The 14,908-nt window shown below is 36.4% G+C and overlaps 1 long non-coding RNA gene across 1 annotated transcript; it reads left to right on the top strand.

Annotated features, from left to right (window-relative positions):
* The first annotated feature begins 4,654 nt into the window (after positions 1-4,654).
* Positions 4,655-9,533, top strand: LOC110724308. The gene is made up of 3 exons (XR_002511950.1): positions 4,655-5,100; positions 5,247-5,768; positions 8,508-9,533. It is a non-coding gene; the product is annotated as an uncharacterized LOC110724308 (long non-coding RNA).
* The last annotated feature ends 5,375 nt before the right edge of the window (positions 9,534-14,908 follow it).

Here is a 14,908-nt window from a genome sequence, read left to right as displayed (position 1 = left end):
CGGGAATTTTTGTATTACCGAGGAAACCGACAATTGCTCTCCATTGTTCCGCGGTAAATGTTTGTGATGAACCACCTGAAGAGTCCATACTGCTCGAATTAGAAGATCCTGTTGATGTTGCATTTGCCCGAGCTTGAGGTCTCCCTTTGACGCCGGATTGTGACTTACCACGTATTAGAGGGATTTGGCCACCACTCCGGGTAGCCCTTCAATTCGAAACACCCCGAAACAAAGTGGCCCTGTTTCTTGCAGTAGGTACACAACATGCCTGATTTATCAGGCTTGTCATCTTTGGCTGCGGACTTGGGTTTCCCTGTGCTTGTGCGAAGAGCAAAGCCTACGGCTTCAGGGGGCTGTTCGGCAGGTACCTGCTTAGCCAGCCTGACCCGCTCATCTTGCGAGACCAATTGGTATGCTCGATCATGAGATGGGGCGTGGGGGTCTTGTGACAAGATGTTAGTTCGAGTCTGAGCATAGAAGTCCGTATATAAACCCATTAGAAACTCATGAAGACGAGTTTCCTGCCGACGTTTTTCATGTTCCAATCCTGCATTACAATTCTGACAGCAAGAACAAGTAATTATCGGCTCATGATTATTCAATTCCTCCCATAAGGCAGTCAATTTACCGAAGTAAGAGGCTACTGTCATATCCTTCGACTGCTCACACTTCGCAAGCGAGGCCTTCAACTGTTGAATTCGAGGTCCATTGACAGTGGCAAAGCGCATCTTCAGGGTATCCCATAACCTCTTCGCATCCTTGTACTTAGATAGAGTACTTTTAACTTCGGGATCAATAGTATTCATGAGCCACGAAATCAACATAGCATGTATTGTGTTCCAATCCGTTGGAGTACACGGAGAGGATGGAGTTGTGATTGTTCCGTCAAGAAAAACAAATTTACGGCGAGCTTCCAACGCCGTTTGAACATCACTGGCCCATTCATCATAGTTCTCTCCACGAAGCCGGGTCGGAGTTATAAAATCCCCTGGTCTATCATGAGGACCAAGGTAATATGGAGAAGTTATGTCAATTTTGGGTGGCGGTGGTGGTGGTATATCATCACCGACCATGGTGGTGATTCAAGGTTTTTTTTTTTTTTTTTTTTTTTTTTTTTTTTTTTTAAAAAAAAAGTTCTCTGGAGACTGATACCATGTCAAAGTAGGGCTGAAAGCTTACCCTTGTTCATTGATTGATCCTCAAATATATAGAGTACATAGTTTCCTAAGCATAACAAATTAATATCTTCAAGATATATCTTAAGCCTATAAACTAGGAAACTAAGTATATGATAATAATCACAAATATATGATAAGATTTCCTAAATATATTCCTAACAGTCAGTGATACTAGTGTGTCAATAAGTATGATTTCTGAGTATTAGGTCCAACTGAGAATTATTCTTTCGTTTCTTGATTAATTTTCACTGTAATTGTGTGATTTAGACATATGAACATTGTAACATTGGTGTGTTAGTTATAAGATCTTAATAAAAACAGAGACTGCAATTTGTTTTTCTTTCTTTATAATTAGTAGCTTTTATCTCCATTTTCTTCTACTTTTCAATCATTACATCTCTTTACTACTATAAACACGGCCGGCTAAAAACTTATCTCACTAGATTTTTGTAAATTAAGTGTTCAACTTGAAACCGGATCAAGTTAGTATGACCAATGAAAGTTAATTGAAGAATTCTTTGATCAAAGTGTTCAACTTAAGCCGGATCAAGTGGAGTTAGTCAAGTAGTGTCGTATCGTGTCATCTTAAGTATAATTAATGTATGATGTATCTTAACCTGGAACAGACAACACTACAAATAACTTCGATATTATATCAGATCAACTGAATCAATTGGACTTAATGGTGCTTTTACTTTTGGTTTTTATACAAATTTAACTTATTGTGTTTTGTGATGTACTTCTAATGACTTGATTTTTACTAATTAAATTAAATTACTTTTACTATACTAAAATTAAATTATTTTGAGATGAAATATTATTTTCTTCAAATAAAAAGAACATGGCCTAAGCCCTAAGGTGACATGATTTTGCTATGACTTTGTTCCACTAGTAATTTGTAATGGCACATATTGACATTTGACAAGCCGTTTGATTATCAAATATTCATTTGCTTCAAAATAATCACATTAGTAGGTGTTTTATCTTATGTATAAGTATTCTTTAAAAAAAAAAAAATCTTATGTATAAGTAAATTGGTGAACTAACATTAGCATGAGAATTAAGGGCGAATTAGATTTATAATAAATTAAACATACATCAATTTCATGTTCCTTCTAATAACACATGAAACTTCTTCAAGAAACATCAACAAAATTAAATTTTACGGATCTTCTTCGATATTCAGCCGTCTTGTCCTTACCCTTATTTTTTTTTTATGCAGTACTAAACTCATTTTAAAAGTCACAAAAAATTTACGACCATCATTATAATTTTTCACAAGCTGTATGTGGTGACATTTATAATTATAAGAATACAGTCTATCATTATCAAATACGAAAAATGTATTCTTCTCAACATTGAAAATACCCGTACAAATACTTCTTGTAAGAAACGAGCAAGCCCCAATTACTCATTCTGAGTAACGAAATTTGTTACTCAAGTGGCATATATTGTAATTTTACACAAATTTTTTTTATTAATAACTTCTTTTTTAAAAAGAAACAAAACCTTCGTCTTCTTGAGAATGTTGAGTGCGCTTCAGGGCTTCACCACCACCACCAGTTTGCGCTTCACCACCATTACCCACGACCTCTGATCTTCATCCCCGTTGTCCCCCTTTTCTTCTTCCTTCCTCGATAACAATGGCTTCAAGCCCTAAACACCGCTTCGTGGCGGAACAAAACGAAACCCTCGGAACAAATAGTTTTAATTAGGGCCATATCCACCCCTTAGGGCTAGCATCTTGTTCTGGCGGAGGTGTTACTCTTGTGGAGGGAAGGAGGAAGAACGGTGGAGAAGAAGAAGGGTACTGCTAGGGCCAAGGATTACTGGTGGGAGAATGGAGGAAGAAGGAGGGTGTTGTTGAGGATGGAAGGAACTCATCCATTGCTATGAAATATGCTGTGGTCGTTTTTACCCCCAACTTAAAAGCACGAAATTACATCCGTGCCCCTTGAGTTACATTTGTTGTTACTCAGGATGAGTAACTTGTATTTCCCAGTAAGAAACCCAAGAGCTTTTTCATTTGAATCTCCGTCATACCATAGTAGCCATGATTTATTCCCACTATCCTCGACCAAAACCCATATGGAGGTACAATCCGAAGACATACCGAAAACTGCTATAGACTCACCAAGGACAAAACTAATTTTAATAACGAGCCCTGTTTGTTTAAGAGTATCAGAAAAATCCACTAAGTTAAATTCCTCTGAATCAAAATCGAACCACCCAAGCTGAGTATGTAAGCCACGAGGTTTATCCGGATCATATCCAAACCAATACACACCACCCTTAACATAAAATTTATCCCCATCTTTAAAACTAAGGCCTTGAACGTGTGCATCGATCATTTAATGAATAAACTGCGATTGAAAACTTGGGAAACTTAGGACTAACCCACCCGTGAGCAAGCAACTTATAATCCTTACTAGTTACTAGACGGAGCAAAACCAAGCCAATAACCTCTGCTATATCCCATCGATATAAAAGGACAAGGTGGAATCACAACGGACTTTCGAATACAAGGATTATAAATCATCATTTGAATGTTTTTATACTCTAAGGAATACATTAAACCCAATCCATTACAGCTCCCTATAACAGCGCAAGTGCGCAACTATCAGGAGTAGTTTCGGAAAAAACATCAATTTTCATGAATGTGTCGATACTATAAATGCTATATTCACTGAGTTTTCTTGATATTACGTACTTGTGTTTGTTGTTGCTGTAAATTTGATGATGCAAAAGAATAAAATCAAAAGAATCAATTAAAGAACACCAGGTTTTACAAACGCACCTGAATCTCATTAGGGTTTTCGCGGGTAGCCTTGCTAAGATAGTCGTCCAAAAATCCATGGATAAATCTGGCAATTTGTCCGCCATTGTATAAGAACAGGATTTGAAGGGAGAAATTGAACTTTAAATTAAAATAGGTTTACAAATTACTAATCGCATGTAGTTGCACTAGATTTAAGGGTCTTCATGTATACCTTATACTCGGTACAATATTCAAAATTTATTGGTTTATCTTATAAATATTAGGAAAATTTGCGAGGATGGTCCTTATATGAGGTCGACTTTGTGTGGAAGGTCCTTTTATGAAAAAGGTGGCAAGGAAGGTCCTTATATTAACTTTTGGTTGCCAGGAGGGTCCGTTGACCGTTCTCCGGCGTTGACTAAAATTTTCTGGCCACTTAAAACCATGTGCTAAGCACGTGAGCCCTTAACTCCCCCTTTTTTAATTATTTTTTTTCTTTCCCCTCCTTTTTCACGATTTTCCCTCTTACCCCTCAATTCCCCCTCTTTCAAACCTCTTAAACTTCTCTGATGTGACTTGCAGCTAACCATTGATGGCGAATTAATGGATTTTATGATTGTGGTTGGCGATTTACTCCAAAGGTAAGACTTTAACTTCTCCCTCTTCTGTCATTTTCATAGTAGTAAAAAATAGGGGTGTTCCTGACCCGTTTGACCCGACCCGCTAACCCACAAAGTACCCGATGAGTTTTTTTTTTCCCAATTTAGCGGGTCGGGTACCCGACCTGCCAAAATATAATATTCACAGGTCGGGTAATGGGCCGCGTTCTAAGTGTAGCGGGTACCCGTTAAATACCCTTTTTTTTGTTTTTTTCCCTCTTCTCTCTCCTCTCTCCTCTCCCATCTCTCAAACACTCACTCTCAAAGTACAAAATAGACTCGCACTTCTCAGTCGAAAAGAGGGGTTCTAAACACTCGCAAATGCCCATAGAGTGGTGCTGCCCCAGTAAGAAGTTTGTAAGGTGCTGCCATTGAATTTGCTTCATTAATAGGTTTGCGGATTCGACTTTGGCGACACCACCTTCCTCACTCCAAGCGAGCACTGCCCTCACCCTCAGGCAACCACTGCACGCACCGCAAATCACTTCGTTAGCTGCGTCATCAGGTTAGTTTTGTTTGATTTTTTGGGTTAATTTTATTTGCTGATGTTTGTTACTTTGTTTATATTTAATTTATTTTCAATTACATATTTAGGGTAAGTGATAATAGTTTTTGTTAATTTTTTTTTTTTGAATTATTTATCTTGTGTAGGGATTAAAGACTTGGTTTCAATTTGGAGCAATCAACAATTATCATTGATGAGAGTCATGAGACAATTGAAGCTTCAACTCCTCCATTTGATTTGTGGCTTTGAGATATTATTTGGAATTTGGACTTTGTAATTTATTTGGTTGTTTTGTTGTTTTAATTTGATGTAAACTCTCTGATTTAACTTTGTAGCAGGTTTTTTGTTTTTTTTTTTTATTAAAACACAGCAAAACAAACACATCAGTTTTACGGTTAAAATGGGTACCCGATAAGCGGGTACCCGCTTTTACCGGGTCGGGTAATGGGCCGCTTAAATTACTACCCGCACTTTGGGGTACCCAAAAACCCAGGTACCCGGTTATGAACACCCCTAGTACCAATTTTTTTGCCAAAAATAGCTAATCTTGCTCTGTAAAAATGGTGAAGAACAATCCAAAACGGGAAAGCTAGGAAAAAGGGAAAAGCAAGGAAAAAGGGAAAAGCAAGGCCCATATATTTTTCATTCAAGCGCATAACTAGGTGGAGGTATGTTTGTTCCACTTTTTAATTTTGTATTTTTTTGCAAATTGTGTATTAAAAAAAACTCAATGCTGGGAAAAAGCCAAACAATTTGGGTTAATTGCTTAATTAAATATTCAAATTAGTCTGTTACACTTGAATTAGTGGTAGCATGTGTTGTTACTTTGTTGAAATTTGCTCCCTTTTTTGTCTAATTTAATAAAATGCGAAACCCTCAACTTGGATTGTTGATTTAGATGCGGTTAATTGTGGAAAATTTTGTACTTAGATGCTTGTTTATGTGATTGGTTGTTCAGGTTTAATTGCCAAATTGAAGTGTTGATAATGTCAAAGCCAATTAACATAAGACTATATTATGGTGGTAATTTTGTGACTAGAAAGGGGAAAACAACTTATGAGTATGGTGACAGTGAGTTTTATGGTCTGGCATTGCACCCTAATGTAGAGGAAGTGTGTTACTTTGAATTTGTGGACTGGGTTAAGAAGGAATTAGGGTACATAGAAATGGGTGGGTTATGGTTTAGGAAGCATGGGTATAGCCTATTTACAGGGAGGGAGAGGTTTAAAGATGATAATGACAAACCAAAATTCTTGTGTGCACCTGAGAAAGATGGTTGGTATCACCTCTATTTGGTACATGTGCCTAGAATGAAGACCCTAGGAAGCTTTTGTATGGTCCAGGTGTGGGATTCTACAGTGATACAGAATCTGAGGGTGGGTCCACATCATTAGGTAGTTACATTTCTGCTGACTTGGATGCCACATCATAGAATAAGGATAGGGTATCTTTGGGGGGTGAGTCACAGTCAGGTCAAAGTGATGACATATGACAGAAAAAAGAGTGCATTAAAGGAGGGAGCACATGTTGTTGAATGAAGGACCCTAGATCTGGAAATAAAAGCCCACCCATTTCCACTTCTTCTCACAGCCCTGTCTTGAACAACAATGAAACTTCTTCCCCTCAATTGAGACACACACCCAGCCCTTCTCCAACCCAGTACAGCCAGCAACCACCTCCTTCAACCTAGAAAAAAAAAGGAAGTTAGTCCTCAAATACAGTCAACAGACACCACTATCTCTTGATTCCATTCCAGAAGTAGGTGAAGAGAGCTAGGTTCCCGATTTTCTCAGTGATGAAGAGGAGGATGATGATGTGGATTTGAGTGAAGATGATTTTGAAGATGTAAGTGATGATCATTTGTTTGCTACTTATGTTGATGAGGATATAACTGAAGAAGTAAATAGGAGTTTAGGGAGTATTCAAACTAGGCAGCAGCAGAGTGCTAGAGGTCATCATGAGAATGAGGTACAAGTGGAAGATGATGCAGAATTGAATGACAGTGAGGATGAGTTGGACAGTCCAGTGGGTTCAGATGATGAAGAAGTAAGGTACCCTGTTTTTAACCCTGATGTGGACTTCAAGAGTAAGATTAACCTTATTGTTGGCTTGAAATTTGGTTCTAATGAGGTGTTTAGAAAGGCACTTAGACACCATGGAATAGAGAATGGATACAATTACATGATTTTGCACAACAAGAAACAGAGGATAACTATATTCTGTGCCAAAAGGTGTGCATGTAATTTTGTTTCTGGGAAAATTTATGCTTGTGACTGTCCACCTAGAAGGAAATGTCTGTTTAGGATACATGCTAAAAAATTGAAAGATGAGGAGACTTTTCAAATAAATGCTTATTAAACCACAAGAAAATAGAAATCAGATAAGACTTTAAAAAAAATAAATAAATTAGAATCTTGATTGTTAATCTAGCTGAGGTTCAAGACTTATCATATGTCACAAGTCATTATGATCCAATTGCTGGATTTTTGCTCTGTTTCCTCAGTATCATAAACAACAGCCGTTTTACTGATAAGAGTTTACCCAGGGATAAGCCATCATGATTACCTCAATCATAAAGTTGGGGTGATGAGAATTGAACCTCCAACCTCTTAGTTGAGAGCGTGCGATCTCTAATTTTCTACCATCAAGTTTCCACTTGATTCTCATACCTTATTGCTGCATTCACATATTTCGTATTAAGCGTGCAACAATGTTATGCAGTTCACCAGAAAAAGCATATTTTATTGTTCCTTGAGTAAGGTTAATGTACCTAATAGTACAATGAGCTACATATACTTTAGTAATCCCTCACCAAATTGTCCTTCATGTTAGGTGTTTAACAAAGATGTTGCCTTTAGAATAAGGGTATATAAAGAATGAATTTCTTTGAAACTTTGAGGTCTCTGCAATTCTGTGAGGTTGTGTGCAATTAATCTTGCTAATAGTCTGAATTCTTATGGTGGTTGGCCTGTATGTCCTAGTTCTTATGTGAAGTCTGGTGCTTAGTTGCTCTTTCTGTGCTCAGTTGCTCGATTCTGTAGTCAGCTGCCTAACAAAGGTAATAAGCTCTTAAACCCGTATCCTAATTAGTGAAAGTGACCAGTTTCGGTCCTATGACATGCATGCATAATTCTGCAGAACAAAATTCAATGCATGGATTTGTGACTTAGTTCCTGCATCTGATCCATGTAGGGAGAGAACCTTTAGTTTGAACTTAATGCATGCAATATCAGTTAGCTAGTCATATATGAACTTTCCCTAGTAGGTATGTTTCTAGTAGCGTTAAAACATGTTTAGCATGGTGTATCAATTAAGCAAGTGTCAAATCTAGTTATTAATAATTCAATCCATGAATAATAAAATGATTACTCTCACTTGATCATTTCCTTTTTTTCATTTTTACACAGGAATTGAACAGCCCTTCATGGATGTAATGCAAGTTTGTATTCCTTGTTCCTCAATGGTGAATGAAAAACTATAGTTTTGTTCTGGCCAGTTCAATTTATAGTCTGCCAACAATGAAAATTGGACATAGTTTTGTTCTGGCCACTCTCTTTTGAGGTAAATCAAGAAGGTGGAATTAGCTATGTAAACTCTGAACATCAGGCTAATAATCTGCTTGGGGTCTGATACTCTGAAAATCTGAAAATTTGTTTGTCATCAATAATGTTTGTCAACTTGTTGTCTTGTGTGTTCTTTGTAGGAAGCAAGATCTAGATGGCAGAATATGAAAAACGTAGACAAGCAAGGATAGAACAAAATAGAAGCAAAATGAAGGATTTGGGGGTTACATCCATGGCTTATGAAATGAAAGAGTCGATGAAGGGCTCTAAATAAACGAAAAAGCACTAACTCTTAATATTGCGTTATTTCATTTTTGTTCTAGATGTTTGATATATGATGCTTTCACAAATAGGATCAAAGGGATCAAGATGAAGAATTGGGATAACAAGTGAAGATGCTACAAGAAGCACTTACTGTTACTGCTGTTTGGATGCTTTTACTGCTGGTGCTGTTTTTTGCTGCTGCTGCCGCCGCTGCTGTTTTTTGCTGTTACTGTTGTCTGTTGCTGCCCCCTGCTGTTGCTTGCTGCCCCCTACTGCTACTTGCCGCCACTGCTGCTGCTGTCTGCCGCCACTACTGTCTGCTATTTCTGTTTGCTGCTACGTAATGCTGTTTGCTGGTTTGTTACAGCTGCTGCCGTTCTGCTAGCTAGCTGCTACCGCTATTTGCTGTTATTAATGTTGTTTACTGCTATCGCTGACTGTTTTTTAGAATTTGGAAGTTTTCTTATTTCCTCACTTTTTGCAAGCCAGAGATCGTAGTTGCTTTTCATTCTGTTTGGATTATTACGAAGTATATTGTTTGGCCAAACATTAAAATTGGTGTTTATGAATTTTCTTATAAGACTTATGAAATTATTTCAATCCAAATTGTTGCCTATCATATATGTTAATTTCTTATTCATAGTTGTTGTGCATATTAATATTAATTTTATATTTAAAAAAACATTAATAATAATAATAATAATCTATTAATTAATTAGGTGCTACATTAGTTTGTAAAAAGTGATACATAATGTCGAAAAAAGTGCTATTATATGTCCAAAGATAATTGAAAAATGTTACCTAATAATCAATAAAGTGTTACATAGTTCAAAAAAGTGATAAATAATGTCGGATAAAGTGATACTATATGATTGAAAAATGGTACTAAAGATAAGTAAGTGTCCCATAAGAAATAAAAGGTATCACTTTAAAAATGATACTAATAATATAAAAAAATGTTACATAAGAGGGTTTATAGTAACACTTTTGAAGGTGTTACCATAGATTACCCAAAGTATTACATAAGACCTTAGGTAACACGGGCGGATGTATCACCCACTAAAGTGTTACATATTGTCTATAATAATACTTTTACCACTTTATGTAACACTTTTTAGGTGTTACTTAAGGTTAGTTTTGTACTAGTGTAAGTAAGATGTTAATTGATGAATCAGGATTACTTCATATGTGAATGAATACAAAACCTAAAATACAGAGAAATCTGAGTCTTTAAACACCAAGTCTAAGTAGACAAAATTCAACCAATAATAAGAATGAAAAAATAAGGTGATGAAAAGCCAGAAGAGGATGAAGAAGAAATATTAGTCCTACTAAAGAAATTAAATGAAAAATATAAAAGTAAAATAGCCTTGAAACAACCAGCAAGGCATAACATTGATATGGGATCATATTCTAATTTTGAGTTAAATGAAGATCCAAATAATCCTATTGATAGAAGGAAAGTAATTGGGTATAAAACCAAAATTGTGAGTGAACCAGTATATGAGGATGAAGTTAATATGCAAATGGAAGCTTTTAATGAAATATCCAGTATAATCCTAATAGCATCTATATTCCAATTGATATATGCATTGAGGATTACAATAAATATAAATTATGCGCATATATTGATAGTGGTTGTTCTACATGTTTTGGAAAGAGGTCATTATTTCCAGAATTCTTGTGGAAAAGGCTAAAAATCCTATGCAAGTTAGAATTGCTAATAATAGTGCCATGATGCATACGGAGATAATTGAAGATTTAAAAATAGAAATTGGAGGAGTTCACTGTGTTATTCCTATTTTATGGGCAACTGATCAGCCTAGTCATGTTATGATAAGAGGAAATAATTTTCAAAGGTTATACTCTCCATGCACTCAAACTATTGATCAAATAATCTTTACTATTAATGGTCATTCTATTCCAATACAAAAAATAACAAAGGCTTATACTCATTAGACAATGGAATTTAAGTGCAGCCAGCGTGGTGATAGGGTTAATCCTACACAACGAGAGGTTGCACTTAGAATTTCTGAGTGTGATTCATCATTAATAAATCAGATAAATAAGCAACAAGAAAAGTTATGCGAAAATTATATTCAACAAATCCTTTAGAATATTGGGAAAAGGATAAAGCATTTGCTAAGATAACTCTAACAAATCCTAATAAGATTATTAGAGTGAGACAAATGGTTTATACCTACCAAGATATTCAGGAGTTTGTTGAACAAATAAAGAAATTGATTAATAAAAGGCTAATTAGGAATAGCAAAAGTCCTCATAATAATCCAGCATTCATGGTAAGAAATCATGCAGAAAAAAAAGAGGTAAAGCTAGCAGCATTAATTATAAACAGCTAAATAATAATACTGTTTTTGATGGCTATTTCATTCCTAATAAAATTGTGTTATTTAATAGAATACAAGGAGTCACATGGTTTTCTAAAATGGATTGTAACACCGATGATCATTTACCGATGGTCAATAAAATCCATCGGTAAAAAAATAATTTACCGATGGTTTTTTCAAGCCATCGGTATTTTGAAAAATACCGATGGTTTAACCATCGGTATTTTTTTTCCGATGGTTTTCATTCATTGGTAAAATCTTATTTTTTTAAAAAAAATAATTTTTTTTACCGACGATTAAAAGCCATTGGTAAAAAATAAAGGGAAATTCTCTTTGGTAAACCTCTAATTTTTACTTTTCTTAGTGGTAAATTGCAAAAATTCTTATTATCTTTAGTAAACCTAAATTATTGGTTACCATTGATAAGTGTTATTTTAATAAAATTCTTAACTATAATTAGTTTTTATTTTTTTAATAATTAAATTATTATAAAAATATTTTATTTTAAAATAATAAAATCAAACCGGCCCTTCCCCCACCCAACCTAGCCACCGGCAGCCCCTCCCCTTGCCTACGGCCAGGCCTCGGCCAAAGTCGCCCGACCTCCCCCACCCTCATTCGGCAACGCCCAACATCCTCCGCCCCACCTTCTCCCTTTCCCCGCATCTTGAAACGTCCCATTTCACCACCTGACGGCCACCGCCGACCGCAACACTAACCAACCCGAAATCTAACCTCCTTCTCCGACGACTCCCCTCCCCTTTTCGCGCGGCCTAGGAACCTTTAACCCCACCCAAAACCAACCGAAAACCAAACTCATTTTTTAGGTTTAATTTGGATTCAATACCCTAAATGGGTATGGGCTTTTTGTGTTTTTGGGTGGGGTTTAGGATTTATGTGCCGAAGAACAAGGGAGAGGGGTCGTCGGGGAAGAGGGACGATTTTCTGGGTGGTTAGTGCGGTCGGGGAAATGGTACATTATGAGATGCGGGGAAAGAGAGAAGGTGGAAACGGGGGAGGCTATCGCCGGTTGGGGTTGGGGGAGGTTGGGCGTCGCCAGGTGGGTGGGGGAGGACGACGCACCGGCGATGGTGGGTTGGGCGCAGGCCGTGGGTAGGGGTGGCAGAGAGTTGGAGGAATTGGTGATCTTGATGATGATGATGAGTTAAGTGAGGGTATTTTAGGAATTTTTTATTTTAAAAAAATATTAACCATGGTTAAATATTAACTAAATTGCTTCATTAAGTTCACCATTGAAAAAATATAACAAATTAAAGTTTACCAAGGATAATAAGAATTTTTGCAATTTACCAGTGAGAAAAGTAAAAATTAGAGGTTTACCAAAGAGAATTTACCGATGCCTTTTTCCCCTTTTCTCTTCCTTCTTTCATTCTCTCTCCCACGCCTCTTTCCTCTTTCCTCCCTTCTCTCTCCTCTCCTATTCTCTTTCATGCGTCTCCTCCCTCCCACACCTCCTACTTCTCTCTTTCTCCTGCCTCATTTCTCTTTATTATCTTTCTCGACCTCATTCTCTTCTCTCACCTCCGATTTATTTTTCTCATGGTTTTCGTGTGATTTATCGGCGGTTTTCGTGAGATTTTTGTGCGAATTTCGGCAACATTATTGTGGTCTTTTTGATCAAATTCGACCCTACAAACTCCAGATCTGGAGTTTTTATGGTCGAATATGACCATTTAAACCTTAAGTAGATGAATTTCAACCATAAAATTGAAGGTATGTTCGTTTTCGGTTGATTTCGTGTTGAATTTGTTTTTTTATTTGATTTTGTGGGTTGTTTGAGGTAATTTCGTGGGTTTATTGAGTTGATTTTGTTTTTGTTAGTTGATTAGGTTTTTAGTATGTGGGTTGATTTTGTTTTTGGTATGTTGGTTGTTTTTTTTTTTTTTGACTATTTTCTTGATTTTCATTTTATGCTTTGATTTTGGTTACTCTTGATTTATTGTCTTTCATTTTATGGTTTGATTTTCGTTTTTTCATTGATTTTCGTTTTTTTCGTTTTCTGGGTTTATTTGCATGTAGTACGGGGACGGACGATGGTTGTGATTGTCGGTTGGTGTTAGGGGCGGCGGTCGATGGTTTTGGGTGGTGGTGGTGGGCAGTTTGGGATGTATGTGTATGGTATGGGATAGGGGCAGTGGGTGGGGTGGGTGGGTGCATAGGGGGGTGGGATATTTTTTTAATTTTTTTTTTTAAATTTTACCGATGGCTTTTCCCATCGGTAAATTGAAAATACCGATGGGTTTTTTCCATCGGTAATTAATCCTGATGGTTTAAGCTATCGGTATTTTTGAAAAAATCCGATGGTTTTGGCCATCGGTAAAACCATCGGTATCCGGTTTACCAATGTCTTTTCCATCGGTATTTTTTATTTTTCCGATGAATTGTTATCCGATGGCCAAATACCGAAGGAAGCCATCGGTAAACAGAATACCGATGGCAGCCATCGGTAAACAGAATACCGATGGCAGCCATCGGTAAACAGAATACCGATGATTTTTTTTATACTTTTACCGATGAATTTTGTCCATCGGTATTTGGATCATTTCTAGTAGTGTAAGAGTGGCTACAGGCAAATTAAAATGGAAGAAGAAAGCATTCCATTAACCGCATTTAGTGCCCCTCAAGGGCATTATGAATGGCTAGTAATGCCTTTTGGATTAAAAAATGCTCCACAAATATTTCAGAGAAGAATGGATAATATTTTTAGAGAACTTAATCATTGTTGTTTGGTCTATATAGTTGATATTATAATATTCTCAAAAGATTTAAAACAACATAAGAATGATCTTAAAGAAGTAACTAAAAAATGTGCAGAGCATGGTATGATCCTTGGAAAAGATAAATGTGTTTATGCTAAATAAGAAATTGAGTTTCTAAAATTAGAAATTAAAGCAGGACAAAGAATACTGCAAAAACATATTCTAGAAAAGATTGAAAAATTTCCTGATAAAATTGAAGATAGAAAACAGCTAGAAAGGTTTCTAGGATGTTTAACCTATGCTTCTGATTTTATAGAAAATCTTGCTTTATTAAGAAAGCCATTACAACAAAAACTCAAGAAAGAAATAATTTGGAATTGGAAGGAAAGTGATTCCAAATTAAAATTGTTCAAGATTTAAAAGCTATGTGTAAAGATCTTCCTGTACTAACACTACCTACTAGTGAAGATGATTTAATCCTTGAAACAGATGCTAGTAATGAGCACTGGAGTGTTGTGTTAAAAATAAAAGAAGGAGAAAGACTTTGCAGATATAGCAGTGGAAGTTTTAATAAAGCTGAGTTAAACTATCCTACAATGCAAAAGGAAATCCTTGTAGTTATTAGAGGGATCGAGAAGTTTTTAATCTTCTTAGCCCCTAAACAGTTCTTAATAAGAATAGATTGCAAAGGCATACTCGGTTTTGTTAAAAAGAATTTGTCTATTATGCAAGCGCAAGGGAGACTCCTGCGTTGGCAATTATGGCTTAACCAATTCTCTTTTATAGTTGAACATATACACGGAACAAAGAATTCTTTGGCAGACATCTTGACCAGAGAATTAGCTAATGTTGTCCAAGAAGCTCAAGACTACACAAACACCTCCTGCATACCAACTTTAAAAGATGGATGTAG

Source organism: Chenopodium quinoa, unplaced genomic scaffold (genome assembly GCF_001683475.1).
Source record: "Chenopodium quinoa cultivar QQ74 unplaced genomic scaffold, ASM168347v1, whole genome shotgun sequence".
In the NCBI taxonomy this organism is placed as follows: domain Eukaryota; kingdom Viridiplantae; phylum Streptophyta; class Magnoliopsida; order Caryophyllales; family Amaranthaceae; genus Chenopodium; species Chenopodium quinoa.
Note: the sequence above shows the minus strand (reverse complement) of the source record. Positions and strands in the feature narration are given on the sequence as shown.